This window comes from Chiloscyllium plagiosum, chromosome 4 (assembly GCF_004010195.1).
Source record: "Chiloscyllium plagiosum isolate BGI_BamShark_2017 chromosome 4, ASM401019v2, whole genome shotgun sequence".
Classification (NCBI taxonomy): domain Eukaryota; kingdom Metazoa; phylum Chordata; class Chondrichthyes; order Orectolobiformes; family Hemiscylliidae; genus Chiloscyllium; species Chiloscyllium plagiosum.
In genome coordinates this window covers 28,137,101-28,154,046 of record NC_057713.1, presented here as the reverse complement: position 1 = coordinate 28,154,046, position 16,946 = coordinate 28,137,101, and positions in this window count along the sequence as shown.

The window sequence follows — 16,946 nt, the reverse complement described above, 5'->3', positions numbered from 1 at the left end:
GTGTATTTGTCTTGCATCTCAGTTATGCCATGTATGACTTGGATCATATTGATGATTTGGCTGTTTGAAACACTAAAAGCCTGAGACTCAATTAGCAACTGTCTTTTATTTTAATTTATTTCAAATAAATCTGTAATATTTATAAAGTTACCATACTACCGAAAGCAATATATTCATAAGCTTCAAAACACAAAACAGAATTTAACATTCTATAATTAGAATTGTGATGTTCTCCAATTGTTTTCATCTAAGTTAACCATAGATCATGTATTATTTGGTGGTGAAAATTATTTTCTCACCTCAATATGTGAAACTAAGCTGGGGTCCATTTCCACTGGCACGGGCAGTCCATTTGTTTTTGACAGATGACAGGGTCAGCATTTCATCAAAACCTGATCCCATGCTTTTCAGCAGACAACAAAAAAACTTGTATTTACATAGCACCATTCACAACTGTCCCTGAGTGCTCTCTGATCAATGAAGTTTTTTTTTGATGCGTAGTCACTGTTGTCAAAAACATGGCAGCCAAATCACACATAGCAGAGACTTACAAACAGAAACACAATAATGAGCAGACTATCTAGTTTTGAATAATGTTTATTTGAGGTATAGCTATGAGATGTAGTCCTGGAGGGCTTTAAAAACTTTAAAGAGAGTGAAATGAAATCTCAAATTCTAACTGGGTCAGGACACGATGCTGGCACAATTCAAAAATCACAGTCTTGAGAGGTTGTCTCAGGGAACTGGTATCTCTGGGACAGTTTACATTTTTCAAACTGTTGTCAGGCAGAAAGAATGGGGAAAATGGTTGATGCCAATTAAGAGCCCACCTGGCAGCCAGTTGTGGGGCCAGGACATGCTTGATATTTAAAATTAATTTAAATACAAATAGTCTGCTGCAAATTGGTACATAATAATCTGATTTGTCGTGAGGTTGAAGAAAATGTTCTGTTTTTGACAGTGAAAGTTCTGGGGCTCTTGGTTAATCTTTGCTGGCACATATCCATGACCTCAGTTTGACCCTGTCACACTCCGGCTTATGGTTTTATCCTGCTAGCCTTCCAAGAGTTGCCTCCTCTTGTTGGCAAGGCAATGTCTGGCCCAAACATGGCTACTGTGTGCCCTTATAGCTAATGTTAGCTGGCAACTCTCAGCTCCTGGGGGTAGCTGGCACCACCGATTGGGTGTTCAGCTTATTTCCTGCTCAATTAAGGCATCTACATTCAAAGATGGCTTCACATTAAGTGACCAGGTTGAGAAGCTATGTCAGGATCCAGAATTCATCCTGTTTTTGGGTTTCCATTCCACTTTGAAGGTCTGACACAGCATTCTGACAGTACATCATCCCCTCTGCACTAGTCTGAAGTGTCGGTCTAGACCATGTGTTCAAATTTCCAGAATGAAATTAAATGCCAAGACCTCTGACTCAATGCTGCCAAGACAGATGTTAAATAGCATTGAAGACAGTGGATTGGTTTTGTGTCTCTCCAAGTAGAGGTTGAAAACGGATCAGAAAAATAAAAAGAAACAAGATTTTTGACCGCAAATTCTAATTTTTGGAGTCTTTCTGATCTCATACTAATTTTCTGTGACTTTTCTATAGGTCAGAAAGCTCTTGCATTCTGCTTATTCAATTCTGATCACAGGACTATCAGTATGATGGCCATGTGAAATTTGAATTTTTGCCCCCATCCTCTGGATCCTGACCCACTTATATGATGCCATCTTTGAATGCAGATGTCTTAATTGATCAAGAAATGAGATGAGCACCCAATTACTGTCACCAGGTACCCTCAAGAGATGAGAGTTGCCAGCTAGCACCAGCTATAAAGGCACACGGTGCTTTCATATACTGCCATGAGTTTTGCCAGTCCTAAAAAAAAATCCGACCAGTTTTGTGAATTTGTGACCACAGGATAAAGTTAACTGTAGAGTCTTTAACACTCCAGCAAGCCAAGGATAAATGTTTTGATACTATCAAATGTCACCACTAGTTGCTGCAATATTATTTAGATGTGTTTTTGAAATAGTAATACATCATGGTATTCCGTCTTTCAAGATATATTGAACTTTACATAGAACACCATTACATAGGTGCTGCTTTGTAGTACCTTTTCCTTTAGAAAAAAATGGCACAATACATTTAAAATAGTCAAAAATGTCCTGAACAATTCTGCCATATTTTGGATTGAGATTTAAATGCCCCATCATCTTTAGTTTTGAAAACAAAGTGGCATTGCTGTTGAACACCTTGAAAATCTAAGCATTTGGGTGGTATGGTGGCTCAGTGGTTAGCCCTGCTGCTTCATAGTACCAGGGACACAGGTTCAATTCCACCCTTGGGCAACTGTGTGGAGTTTGTACATTCTTCCCATGTCTGCATGGGTTCCTGCTGGGTGCTCCAGTTTTCTCCCACAGTCCCAAGATATACAAGTTAGGTGGATTGGACGTGCTAGATTGACAATATGTTCATGGATGTGCAGGCTAGGTTTGTTAGCCATGGACAATGCAGGGGTAGGGGGATGGGTCTGGGTGGGATGCTCTTCAGAGGGTTGGTGTGAACTTGTTGGGCCAAATGACCTGTTTCACACTGTAAAGTTCTATTCTAGTCATCTGCCATATTTTATTGATTAACAGGCAATCTGCTTCATAATGGAAATGTATACCATCTGAAGCTTTAGTAAAGACCATATTGTACATCAGCTTCAATGGACTGCACAGTGGACATTTCCATGTATTTGTTTTGATAACTGAGACTGTTATGAATATTTAGCTGAGTTTCAGAAGGTTGAGAACTAGTTATTTTAAATGTGTTTACATTTGGTGAAAATTTTAAGAGATTAGTGAAAGACTATTGATTGTTGATTTTGGAAGTGTGAATTATTTTTAATATAATGGATTGACTATTTATATTTTAAAATTTATTGAGGAGAATTTGTTTTCAGTATAAACTTATTTGAAAATAAATGCTCTATCAGATTGTTAGAATGTTTTTAAAATGTGGATACTAGCTGAGGGGTGAAGGAGATTAAATGGAAAACATCAAGCTGGCGTGGGGGTGGTGGTGAGAGGGCTCAGGGTGCTCAGGGTGGCATGGGGAATATAAGGGCTTATGGGGACATATGAGGGGACATGAGGAAATATAGGTGACTTGAGTGATATGAGGGGATTTAACGAAGCGTGGATGGTATGGAAAATATGAAATAGCATCAGGTGGGATATAAGATGCTTGGGAATGAGCATCAAGGGATATAAGGACTATGAGAAAGTGAGGACTGCAGATGCTGGAGGTCAAAGTCAGGTGTGTGATGCTGGAAAAGCACAGCAGGTCAGGCAGCATCCGAGAAGCTGGAGAATTGATGTGTTGGGCATAATCCCTTCTTTCCTGATGAAGGGCTTATGCCTGAACATCGATTCTCTTGCTCTTCGGATGCTGCCTGACCTGTTGTGCTTTTCCAGCACCATATTCTAGGCATTAGAACTATGTTCATTCTGATATCCCAGTGTACTGAGGGGTCCTCCTAATTATCCTGCTGTGGTCTAGCAGCTTGCATATTTGTTTCTACTGAAGAAAAACATTAATTGCAGCAGTCTGTCTACCATCCTGACTTAGTTTAGCTCAGGACAAATTAGGAATCAAATCAGAAACCTCCTACCATGCAGGGCTAGTTCCTCACAGACTTTCCCCATAAACCATCAAACAAGGCAATGCTTAAGATAGATTTGAAACTATGACTCACTCTTGCAGCTACTGATATAATCTGGAAGCCTGGCATGCATTATGACCTTGAAAGGTGTTTGAAAACGGAATCATTTTTTTGTGAATTAGTGAGCTGTCTGTCCACAGGCAATCTCACAAATCATCAACGTTCTGTTCCTAGAGTTGAACAAAACAGCCAATTACCTCTCAGCATGCCAATCAATTGCATCAGAAAGTGAACATAGCAAAGCAAGATAATCAATCATTTAACCCATGTCTTACACATTCAGCTGCAATGAAGTTGTTGATACAAGTCAAGAGAAATACAAGTCAGAAGCAGTGAAAGATAATAGCCAGCTTTTAAATGAATGGTAGATTTTGACCCTGATGTGTCTTTTTGAAAATATTTTTCACACTCAATGGAGGGTGGGGAGGTAGTGTAGTTTTGGTTCTTTGTTTTAATGAAAAACAAGAAGGGTGAATTAGCAGCTCAAGTTACGACTCTCCCGTTATTAATTCTAATTGAAGTCAAAGGGTGTCAATTCACTATCAATCGTTTTACAATATTACAGCAAGTCAACATTAGTACTGAAGCATTCAACAGATTCAGTATGTGATTATAACTTGCAAAATCCCATTTAACACATTGTTAGGCTTCTGCAATGCTATCAGCTCTATCACAATTTCTCCTTTACAGTCTACATATATCATCTCAAGTCTTGTCTTGTGTCATGTTTTTAAAGCTAATTACTCTACGCATACATGTAAGGGAAAGGCACACAAGGTGGAATTATGAGCACTTATGTTGGGATTAGGTTTGGATTGATGTGACAGAATGGGCTCTGAAGTCAATATTTAGGATTTAAAGTTAGAATTTTGCTCAGTATTAGGGTCTGGGTGAAGAAAATAAAATAGTTGAAAGAATAGGAAATGATCCTTTCCTCCTGAGATGTACTTCTGGCAGGATAGTATTTATACCAACTTCCATGATATCTCTGAAAGTGTTGGGACAGCATAAAGTGGGCAGAAACTCAGCATCGCAGGATTGCACACTTATTTTCCAATTTAAAAATAAAATGGTCTCTTGCCATGAATTTTTGAAAAACCAATTGCATCGCTTATGGCATTCTTCGATGCACATCGCCAACTGAAGGTTGAAGATCTTATTTGTAATATACCTAGAAGTCTAGAAATTAGAGTTGTTGATAGTCATAGAACAGTGGTTGATAAAATCTTTGAAACTGTAGAACTCTCAATTCTTTCTGTCTTCTCTTCCATTTACAAGGTATTAAACCCAACAATATAAGTTCATCAAAAGCTTAACGACTCTGCGGCAATTGACCTATTTTGCTGTTTCCCAAAACTTTTATTTCTAAACTCTAACAATTCACCTAGATGGGAAGCTTTGCTGCAGGGAACCATCATAGTAGAGACTATCTTTTAAAGGAGAAAGTGAAAAATACAGGACTCTGGGGAAAGGACAAAAGAATTAGCTTTGAATAGCTTGACTGGTCTCCATATTACATCAATTTAAAAAAAAAAATCAATTTTCTCTTCTCTGGCCTTTAGCCATCTCTGTAACATTGGAGTTATACTCTCTTTAATGTCATTTACCTTCATTTCGATTGTAGGGTTGTAACATGCATTTTATCAAATACCTCCTGGCTCAGAAATACATTTCAGTTCCTTTAGTAAATTCTGAAACTCCCCACCAAAGAACATTATTTATGTGTAAGTCACATGAGCTGCAGAGGGTTAAGAAGGTGACTGACGATCATACTCTCAAGGGCAATAAGGGATGGGCAGTAGGTGATGGCCTTATCTGTATCCCTCACATTCTATAAATGAATGCAAACATTTGTAATATCCACTTATTCAACATCAAACCAATTCTCTATATCTGTGGATTCCGTGAGGCCACAGCAGAAGTTGTAGCTAAATAACCTCCCTGAAAAGTTTGCAAACATTGTGGCTCAATGATTACAACATTCACAAGAATAAAGAAAGTGAAAATTGCTTCTTTTGTGCTCACATTTGACAAGCATGTATGCTGCAGTTTTTCTTTCCTTTGTCGTATTCCCTCAAGTGCTCTGATTTCTTGGGATCTTTCAAAGTTTGTTGTCACGCTGATGCTAGTGAATTTATACTGAGCAGCTTGAGCAGCAGGGTTAAAATAAAATTAATCTTTTATTAGTTTATGCTATTAGTTTAGGAATGTCACATTAACTTTAATGTACTCCAATTGCACATTGAGCATATAAGATAAATAAATGATCACAAATTCACAAACTTTCTGCTGCACTTTAAATATTGGCTTTGTGAGAAGTACCAAAATAAAAAAAAGCACTTCCATTTAAATCTCACCTTTCATCATCGTGAGATGACATAATGTGACTTGCAGAAAATTTACATACTTTTTTTGTACTGTAGTCACTACTTCAATGTATGAAATGCAACAGCCAATCTGCACACAGCACTAGATAGTCTCCCTTCCATATATTGAGTCAGGAGTAAATATCAGCCGGGACGCTGAAAAGAACCCTTTTAAATACTGTAATGGGATCCTTAATTCAACTTGAGCAGGCAGTTGGGGCTCCAGTTTAATATTTCATTCAAAAATAGCTCCTGGAACAGTGTGGCATTCCTTCAGCAGTGGACCTGGTTTATGCTCACAAGTATCTGAAGTGGAATTTGAATGCATAACCTTCTAACTTAGAAGGAAGAATGCTGTTTCTGATATAATATTCATGATTTAGAAAAAAAGCAGAAATAAAGATTACAGAAACTAGGCGATATTTCAAGGATTCTGTTGGTTGTGTGATAAAGCTATTTCTTTCTAAATACGCATAGTTTGAGGTGATCTGACTGAAGTTTGCTAAGTGATCTGTGTGTTTGGTAAAATTGATATTCAGGTTACTGCTGACTTTGGCGAACTCAAGTAACAAGGGATTCAATTAAAATAAGAAAACTTGAAGTAAGAAGTGAAACTAGGCAGAATCTATTAATCACAAAGGAAGTAATAGAATTATAGGAATTACTGCACAGAAGAAGTTAATCTCGTTTATGATTTCTGGAACAGTGCAGAATCTTCATGTGGGATCTATCAAAATGATTCTTATTTTCTGGCATTTCCTCTCACATTTTTGTACTTTTCAATGCAAATACTAATGTACTCCTTGTGTCATAGATGTTACCATCACCATCTAGTAGCCATATGAAATAAAGCAGTCCATGTTCAAATAATTCTGTATGAAATATTTTTAATACCTCCTTCATACTTTGCCTGGTGATTCTGAGTGTATGATCTTTTGGTAACAATCCTTCAACTAGTGGGAGTGATCTTGCCCTAACTATAGCCGGAAATCACTATCAAGTACTCCCATTCTAACCAAACAGCCTAATTTATTTTGGAGATTTCCTTCGTAGCAGTAATCATTGTTCCTTGTACTTCTGAGAGGCTGTGGAAGAGCAAAGAGATTTAGGTATCAATGTAAACAAATCACCAAAACCTCACAGGTTTGTACAACAAAGTAATCACAAAAGGCTAATGGTGTTTCAACCATCATGAAAAGATGGTTGGAATACAGGATAGGGGAAGTTGTGCCTCATTTGTACAGAGCTATTATCACAATCTAGAATGCCACGTTCAGTTTTAGACACTGAATGCTGGGAAGGGGTTCGAGAAGGCACAGTCCATATTGACCAAAAGGTTACCCAGGGCTCAAATATTAAATTGCAAGACAGTTTGAATGAATTTGGACTGTTTTCATTCAGTTTGAGGTGTGATCTAGTTACGGAGTTTTAAAATGATCATTTTGATTCAAGACAATAGATAGATATGTTACTTCCTGTCATGAAAATGTCCAGAACAAGACGGGACAATTTTTAATTTAGATTCAGGACTAAATTAGGAAGCACTTTAGGGAAGGGAATCTGCTGTTCTGACCTGTTTGACTTATATGTGACTGCAGACCTACAAGCAGTGTGGCTGGCTCTCATTGCTCGCTGCAAAGGCCAAGCAAGCCATTGAATTTAATGACTATTATAGATGGGCAACTCTTTGGGCAACCCTAATGACCAAAAATAATTGCAATTTTCAAGTCTGAGATTGTCAGGTCTTTATTAGATGATGAGTTAGAGTTAGGGTTAGGCTTAGGGGTTGGGGCAAGGGGCAATACTCACAAATGAATGAATAGTGTTTTGGCACACAAAATCAGTGATTTTCCTAAATAACAGATGAGCAAAATGACCTACTGCTCTTCTGACATGAAATGATGTTAGAAAACTGAAATGCAAACAGAAAATGTTCAAAGTAATCAACAGGTCAGGCAACATCTTTGGAGTGAGCAACAAAGCTAGGGCAGGTTCTGAAGTAGTCAGGGAACAAATATGGAAAGGTGGCAGTTAGTTAGCAGACCACAATTATATGGTGACCTGACAATAATGCAAGTGAGACAGTCAGCCAGTTGTAGTGGGGGTGCAGATAAGTTCATGAAGGCCCACCTCTCTTGACTGATGAACTGAAGGACTGGAAGAATATTATAAAGGCATTTAACGGAGCATTCCTTGTAACTGGAAAGAGTGAGGATTCTGAGCTGCAAATCACTTAAGGCTTTATTATCTCATCTCCATCAACCGAGAGGTCAGAAAGCAATGACAAGACAGTAGAACGTTAGCATGTCCGCCATGCTAATTTAAGGAGACACATTCATTTTTTGATGGAATGTCATGACTGTGAACAGAAATGCCCAACAGTACAGTAATACCTCACTGTGTGACACCCTCTAAGCATTGTGTGGGAGCAGCGAGACATTATGTTCCCTATAGATAGGTATAGGGAGCCTTTAAAATAACAAAGACAGCCTGGATAAAACAATGGTTGCAGCTGGGAGATGCAGTTAAGTGACAGTGTTCAGTACCAGTCAATAGCCTACAGTATACCCCAAGACTCAGTGTGGCTGAAAGACAGGCAAAATGCACAAAATGATGAGCAGGGATAGAAGATTCACTCACTCAAGGAGTGCATGGTGGTGGCTACTGGGCTTTTACCCAGACGATAGCTTGAAGAAATGCATGGTGATCAAGTAAGCACTCTCTGACATCTTCTCCCTCAGTACTATTCCTGGTCCTGTAAACCGTTCCCTTGCTGGTAAGAAAGATTCCTGACAGTTTCCTATGTACTGTGTTGAGTTCATTGCCGTTTTCAAGTATTGTTTGCTGTGTCTGATACAGTTGCAGTGAGCAAGGAGCATAGACAGTAGACAACACATTTTCTAGGCCACAGATACAAACAAAAGCTTTTCCAAAAATTAATAGTCCCAGTATTTGTCACTGGACATTTCATTAACATTTTACACAATTTGGAAATTAAAAATGAATTTTCCACTACCATTTTATCCTATTATCTTTATCACAGTCATCTTTAGACTGACTGCACTTAAAGACAAGTTATCAGGACCGTGGTGCTGAAAAAGCACACCAGGTCAGGCAGCATCCGAGGAGAAGGAGAATCAGCGTTTCAGGCATAAGCGCTGCCTATGCCCGAAACATCAATTCGGAAGAAAGTGGGAGTGGAAATTATGGAGATACTGACCTTAATCCTTCAGTTTTCCTTAGGTTCAGGGGTAGGACCAGAGAATTGGAAAATTGCAAATATTACAGCCTTGTTCAGAAAGGTTCACAATTAAGGTTGCTTGATAGTAAGTCCAGCAGTTATAGATGCATTACTTTACCTCCTGTGGAGGGGAAACCTCTAGATGCAGTCATTTGTGATAGGACCTTAGGAACCTCGGTATATATGTACATACGTCTGTGGAAGGACAAGAGCAGAGAGCAGTTAAGAAAGCATACAGCATCCTAGACTTTATTACTAAGGGCATAAAGTGTAAGAGCAGGGAAGTTATGCCAAACTGATTCAAGCCACTAGTTAGACCTCAGCTAGAGTATTCTGTAGACTCTGAGACATCACACTTCAGGAAGGAAATGGATGCACTGGAAAGAACACATAAGAGGTTAATCAGGATGCTTCTAGAGATGAGCAATCAAGTTCTAACTTGGCTTTTTAAGGCATATGCATTGCAAAAGAAGAACAGAGTATAGACGGGAGAAGTTAAGATTCATTCCTTGGAGAGGAGGAAACTAGGAAGGAATTTGATTCAAATCTTCAAAGTCATGAGGAATCAAAAAAGAGCAGGTAGGGAGAAACTGTTCACACTAGTAAAAGGATCGAGTACCTGTGGACCTAGTTTTAAAGTAATTTTTAGAGGAAGCAAATGCAATGTATGAACTAGAAATTCGTGCAGTCTGGAATGGGCTTCTTGCAAATTGATGGAGGCAGGTCCAATGAAGACATTCAAGAGGGCAGTAGATAATTACTTGATTATAAAAATTGTGTAGAGTTACAGGATAAAAGTAGGAGATTGTTAATAAAACATAATGCTTATTCAAGCAGCCAGTACAGTCACGATGGACCAAATGGCCTCCTTCTTTAGTATAAAATTCTGTGATTACTGCTGGGTTGGGACTTCACCCCAATCCATATGACGTGCCTTAATTTTCGTAAATAGTCTGTTATGTTGTATCTTAGTGCATTTTGTTCTGAAAATGCAAGGGTAAATACAATATTTGATGTATTTCTTTTATCTATATACCCTGCCATTCCTCAATTGCAAGCAGCACCAATAATCTACATTCCATTCTATAATAAAGTTTTAAAGTATGTGACCAACCAATGTCACTGAAGGGAACAATTTAGATAAGTTCCAAAGAAAACAGAATGCAAGTTTTAGAGAAACGTATTGACAGATAAGGTGGGAAATTTCACTGCACTGAAATCAGTGCAACCTGCACTCATATCATTTATTCCATCTTGGGAGTTCTAATTTGGCTTTTTAAGGCATGTGCATTGCAAAAAAAGAATAGAGGGAAGTAAAGAGTGCCACTATTTTAAGGATCAAGACATGGATCAGTTATAGTTGAGTTGTGAATATGTGGTATAGTTGAAATGTCACTGAGATAGTAATCGAAAAGTGCAGGTTAATGTCCTGAGGATGTGGGTTCAATTCTCATTACTTCACCTTGTGGAATTTAAGTTCAATAAATAAGCCAAGAAAATTAAGTTTGTCTCAATCATAGTAAAGACGATATTATCAGTTGTTAAAAAAAAAACTCTTCTACTTCACTAATGCCGTTTGGGGTAGAAAAGTTTTCATCCCTACTTGTTCTGGCCATCCTGGGACTCCAGATCTGCAACAATATTGTTGACACTTGCAAGGGAATTAGAGATGGGAATCAGATCTTATAAAGATGAGAGTGGTCCTAAGGGAAGCTACTAAACTGGGCCAAGGCCAATTATATCAAAATTAGGCAGGAGGTGGGAAATGTGGGTTGGACACAACTATTTGAAGGGAAGTCCACATTTGATATGTGGGAGGCTTTCAAAGATAGGTTAAAGATAGTGCAGGATAGGCATGTCCCGTTGAAGGCAAAGGATAGGAAAGGCAAGATTTGTGAACTGTGGATGACAGGAGAAATTATACGACTAGCCAAGAGGAAAAGGGAAGTGTACATAAGGTCTAGGCAGCTAAGAACAGAATGGGCCCTGGCGGAATATCGGAAGAGTAGGACAAGTCTTAAAAGAGGAATCAAGCGGGCTAAAAGGGGTCAAGAAATAGCTTTAGCAAACAAAATTAAGGGGAATCCCAAAGCATTCTATTCTTATATAAGAAGCAAGTGGGTAACTAGAGAAAGGATTGGTCCACTAAAGGATAATGAAGGAAGGCTGAGTGTTGAACCTGAGAGAATGGGTGAGATTCTGAATGAATTCACTGAGGAGAGGAACATGATGAATGTTGAGATTAGAGATAGAAGATTGATTAGTCTGGATCATGTTGGCATAAGTAGGGAAGATGTGTTAGGTAGGCTAGAGGCTATTAAGGAGGACAAATCCCCAGGACTGGATGGGATCTATCCCAGGTTGCTGAGGGAGGTGAGAGAGGAAATAGCTAGAGACCTGACAGATATCTTTGTGGCATCCTTAAACACAGGTGAGGTGCTGGAGGACTGGAAGGTTGCTCATGTTGTCCCCCTGTATAAGATGGGTAGTAGAGATATTCTGGGTAACTACAGACCGGTGAGCCTGATGTCAGTGGTGGGAATGTTGCTGGAGAAGGTACTGAGGGATAGGAGGATCTATTTATATTTAGAAAAGAATGGGCTTATCAGTGATAGGCAACATGGTTTTGTGCGGGGGAGATCGTGCCTTACCAACTTAATAGAGTTCTTTGAGGAAGTGACCAAGTTGATAGATGAAGGAAGGGCTGTTGATGTCATATACATGGACTTTAGTAAGGTGTTTGATAAGGTTCCCCATAGTAAACTAATGGAGAAAGTGAAGTCACATGGTGTGCAGGGTGTTCTAGCTAGGTCGATAAAGAATTGGTTGAGCAATAGGAGATAGAGAGTAGTAGTTGAAGGGAGTTTCTCAAAATGGAGAAAGGTGACCAGTAGTGATCCACAGGGGTCAGTATTGGGGCCACTGTTGTTTGTAATATACATAAATGATCTGGAAGAGGGCACTGTTGGTACGATCAGCAAGTTTACAGATGACACGAAGATTGGTGGAGTAGCAGAGAGCATAAGGGACTGTCAAAGAATACAGGAGGATATAGATAGACTGGAGAGTTGGGCAGAAAAGTAGCAGATGGAGTTCAATCCAGACAAATGTGAGCTGATGCATTTAGGCAAGACTAATTCTAGAGAAAATTATACAATGAATGGAAGAGCCTTGGGAAATGTTGATGGGCAGAGAGATCTGGGAGCCTTTCCTGATGAAGGGCTTTTACCCGAAAAGTCGATTTTCCTGCTCGTCGGATGCTGCCTGACCTGCTGTGCTTTTCCAGCACCACTCTGATGTAAACTCTGGTTTCCAGCATCTGCAGTCCTCACTTTTGCCTGGAGAGATCTGGGAGTGCAGGTCCATTGTACCCTGAAGTTTGCTGCACAGGTGGATAGAGTGGTCAAGAAAGCATATAGTATGCTTGCCTTCTTTGGACGGGGTATTGAGTATAAGAGCTCGAAAGTCATGTTAAAATTGTACAAGACATTAGTTCGGCCGCATTTAGAATACTGTGGAGAGTTCTGGTCACCACATTACCACAAGGATGTGGATGCTTTGGAGAGGGTGCAGAGAAGGTTTACGAGGATGTTGCCTGGTATGGAAGGTGCTAGCTATGAAGAGAGGTTGAGTAGGTTAGGTTTGTTTTCATTAGACAAAAGAAGATTGAGGGGGGACCTGATTGAGGTTTACAAAATCATGAAGGGTATGGACAAGGTGGGTAGAGACAAGCTTTTTCCCAGGGTGCAGGATTCAATAACGAGAGGTCATGCTTTCAAGGTGAGGGGCGAAAAGTTTAAGAGGGATACACGCAGCAAGTACTTCACATAGAGAGTGGTGGGCAGCTGGAACGCATTATCAGCAGAGGTGGTAGAGGCAGGCACAGTAGATTCATTTAAGATGTGCCTAGGCAGATACACGAGTAGGTGGAGAGCAGAGGGATACAGATGCTTAGAAATTGGGCGGCAGGTTTAGACGATAGATTTGGATCGGCTCAGGCTTGGAGGGCTGAAGGGCCTATTCCTGGGCTGTAAATGTTCTTTGTTCTTTGTACCAGCAATGCTCATATTCCATGAGAAAACTGAAGGAAAAGATAGCCTGAGAGGGTACTAATAATAGAGGAACCTCAATTATCCGAATGTGATGGGCGGGCACTATTTCGTTTGGATAATTGATTATTCGGTTAATTGATTTCCTCTTGGGCTCAGAGTTTTCTCTGAAGTGTGCTCCACATTCACGAGACTATGCAGCAGCACACTGTGTGCACGACCTTGCCCCTCACCCGCCCACAACCCCGTCCGCTCCCACCCTGCCCCCCGCCCGCTCCCAACCCTGTCCGACACCGTGTCTACCCCACCGCCCCCCTCCGCCCCCACCCACCTGCACCCCTCTCCCGCACCTCCCTCTCCGAGGTACCGACATATATATATATATATATACACACACACACACACACAACTTTTTGACAAGCTTCACCTCTGCTCTGCATGTCTGGACTGTCCAGGACTGTTCTTGGCAGCATTTCAGTGAGCCAAGTTTGTTTTAAATCATTGTATCTGTAAACAAAAGACACGATCAAGGTGGAAACAGCTCTTTGACGTGATGTTTCTATCGGGACCTTGAGATCCCCTTTGGATAATCCGATATTCGGATAATTGATTTTTGGATAATCGAGGTTCCTCTGTAACTGGTAATACATAATTTTGTTCATGTAATAATGATGAGATCATACATATGCAAACTAAACTTTACTTTTTCAAAATCATCCCAATAAGATGAAGTTCTTACAAATCAAACAAACTTGATTCAGGATTTTAAGGCCAACAAAATACATAATTCTTGAGCTCTAAGTTTTAATGCAATATCAAATTTTTGTTGATTATTTGCATAAATAACTTTTTCAAAAGCAAATCACTAATTTAAATATCTTAACTCTAAATTCCTGAACAGGACTCAGAATTACTTCTCCACTTTTGATAGATAAGAATGAAGATTGTTGATTGTTTATAAACTGTGTTTAATGATTATGCAATTTATGAATATTAACTCGAATCCCATATAAGTAGACAAAAGGTAAATTAAGTTGTGTTTGTTTGCAATGTATAATTCTAAATAAATATAATGGGATTGTAAACATTGGTTCCAGTTCTCTGCTTCACCAGTTGACTTTCTGAAATAATCGAGGAGAAAGTGAGGTCTGCAGATGCTGGAGATCAAAGTTGAAACTTTATTGCTGGAACAGCACAGCAGGTCAGGCAGCATCCAGGCAGCATCTGAAATAAAACAATGATGATTTTTTTTTCATTCAGCTTTATTTTAAATGTTCTCAGCTCCGTTCTCTCGTTCTTGAAAACACTATTTTTTAATAAGTCTGAATAATTATTGTCCAGCAGTGTCAAATCTTATTTAGGTCTGTGGAATGGGCCTTAAAATTCTTTTTTTAATTAATCAACCTGTTCAGAGATGTCATTAAAGTTCAAACACTTCAATGTTTTTTGTCCCCTTTTTAACCTTTAAGGATTGTATGGTGGCTCAGCCATTAACCTGGCTTCCTCACAGTGCCAAGGGCTTAATTCCACCCATGAGTGACTATCCATGTGGAGTTTGCCCATTGTCCCTGTGTTGTGGCTGGTTTCATCCCGCAGTTTAAGATGTACAGGTTAGGTGTGGTGTCCAGGGAAGCACAGACTAGGTAGTGTAAATGTGGTCTTCAGAAGATCAGTCCAGATTTGATGGGCCAATTGGTCTCTTTCTGCACTGTAAGGATTAACCTGCTCAGAGACGTTATTATTTACATCTGGAGCAGATACCACTCCAGGAGGAAGGTATCTACCACTGCATAACAAGAGGCCCCCACTTTAATGTTTTGATTCTAATATGAAGATGCCATCACCTTAGCCACATTGGACAGAACAGAACTAACTGATAGTACTTACACTGAATCAGCAACTCAATCACTAGTACAAATAAGTTAGTGTGTATGGAGCCAGTTTTCATCCCAAGTAAACAGTGTGGTTTCATGGCAGGGAGGGTGTCTGGCAGTGATAAAATATCTTCTAAATCCTTAATATTCAAGTGGTCAACTAATATTATTGAGATCTATGTAACAGGACAAAAAGCCAAAGTGACTTTAAACTGAAACAACAACTCAGGTAGAAAGTTTCACTTGAGATTTGTGAAACTGCATACTCATGAACATCTATCTTCAGAACCACTATTGGGAATTTGAGTTGGACTGTCAAATTATAAGATCCTCTTGTGTTATTCCTTTTTTTTTGAGTAGCCAATTAATCATAATCAAAGAAGCCTAGATTTTCATAGTAATGAATTGCAGTATTATGGTGAAGAGTCTGTAGAATGTGAATGGGAAGATAAACATATATTGGAATCTTTGTTGCTTTCACATTTCAATCTGTGCAGCTGCAGTAGACTGATTTGGAACCTATCATTTGGCTGGTTTCCTGCATAATGGGTGGCTATTATTGGCACAAAAACAATAAAGAAAGCACAATTATGTCAGACAGCAATCCATTAACTAACTGATTATAAGCAAGGCTCGAGACACACCAATTTGCTTGCTGTTACACGATACATGGTTTCACACGGCTGAGGACAATTCATTGCCTTTCAAAGGTCATTAGCTAATGATGTTAATTGGCCTAACATACTCAGGCGCCTGTGAAGTATAGTGTATAGCTGAAAATTCAGAAAAATCAATTAACCTAATTAACCTAATTAACCCTTTGACTGCAGGCCATAGCTTTTTGAAACATGGACACAAATTTCACAATCTGGAACAGCAGTGTTGAATGCAAAACTATATTTCGACCCAACCTACTCCAGAATTATTTTGCATGAATTTATCTGACACCTTTTGTTCTACTTTTCTCACCTCAAGGCATTAGTTTCCAGCTTCATACAGTTCCACACACAGGAACTCTCCAGTGACTTTCTGAAGTGATCATTATTTATATACATGCACTTTCAGTCATAGATGCCGGACAATGATGAGGAAACCCCTGCAGCTTTATGTAACAGAGACCATTAATAGGGCCTTACTTCTCCTTAAACTGACTGAAATTAAGGTCATAGTTGATAGAGTGCTATAATTTGACTGAGGACTTTTGCTGTAGGGCCCCCATTAACTGAACAGTCAAGGTAAATGGCAACTTGGATCAGACATTGATGGCTGATCAGGACTTTTAGGATTATACTTTAATTTATATGAGTAAATTAGTACAGACATAAATTATTGCCCCTGGTGTCTAGTGGCACAGTCCCTATTACTAGTCCAGAAGGGTTGGGTTCAGTCCTACCTCAGGACATCACGATCATGGCGGTGTATCATAACATGGGTTGATTTATTTTTATATTAGAGCTCTGAAAACTCATAAGCTGGATATCTCATTAGGGGTGGCCTGCCTTTGTTGCTGGAAACATTCACCCTTCAATCTGGGACATCTTTCAGGTTCCATCCAGCTCTCCCACACTCCTCTGTGTGAGAGGTCTGATCCAGAATGGATTTTTTTTGTAGAAGCAAACTTATGATTCTCTTGACTTGCAACATTTTCAATGAATATTTCATCCCTTTTGAGATGGTGGGAAGGAGACTCACCTTCATCCATTTTTTAC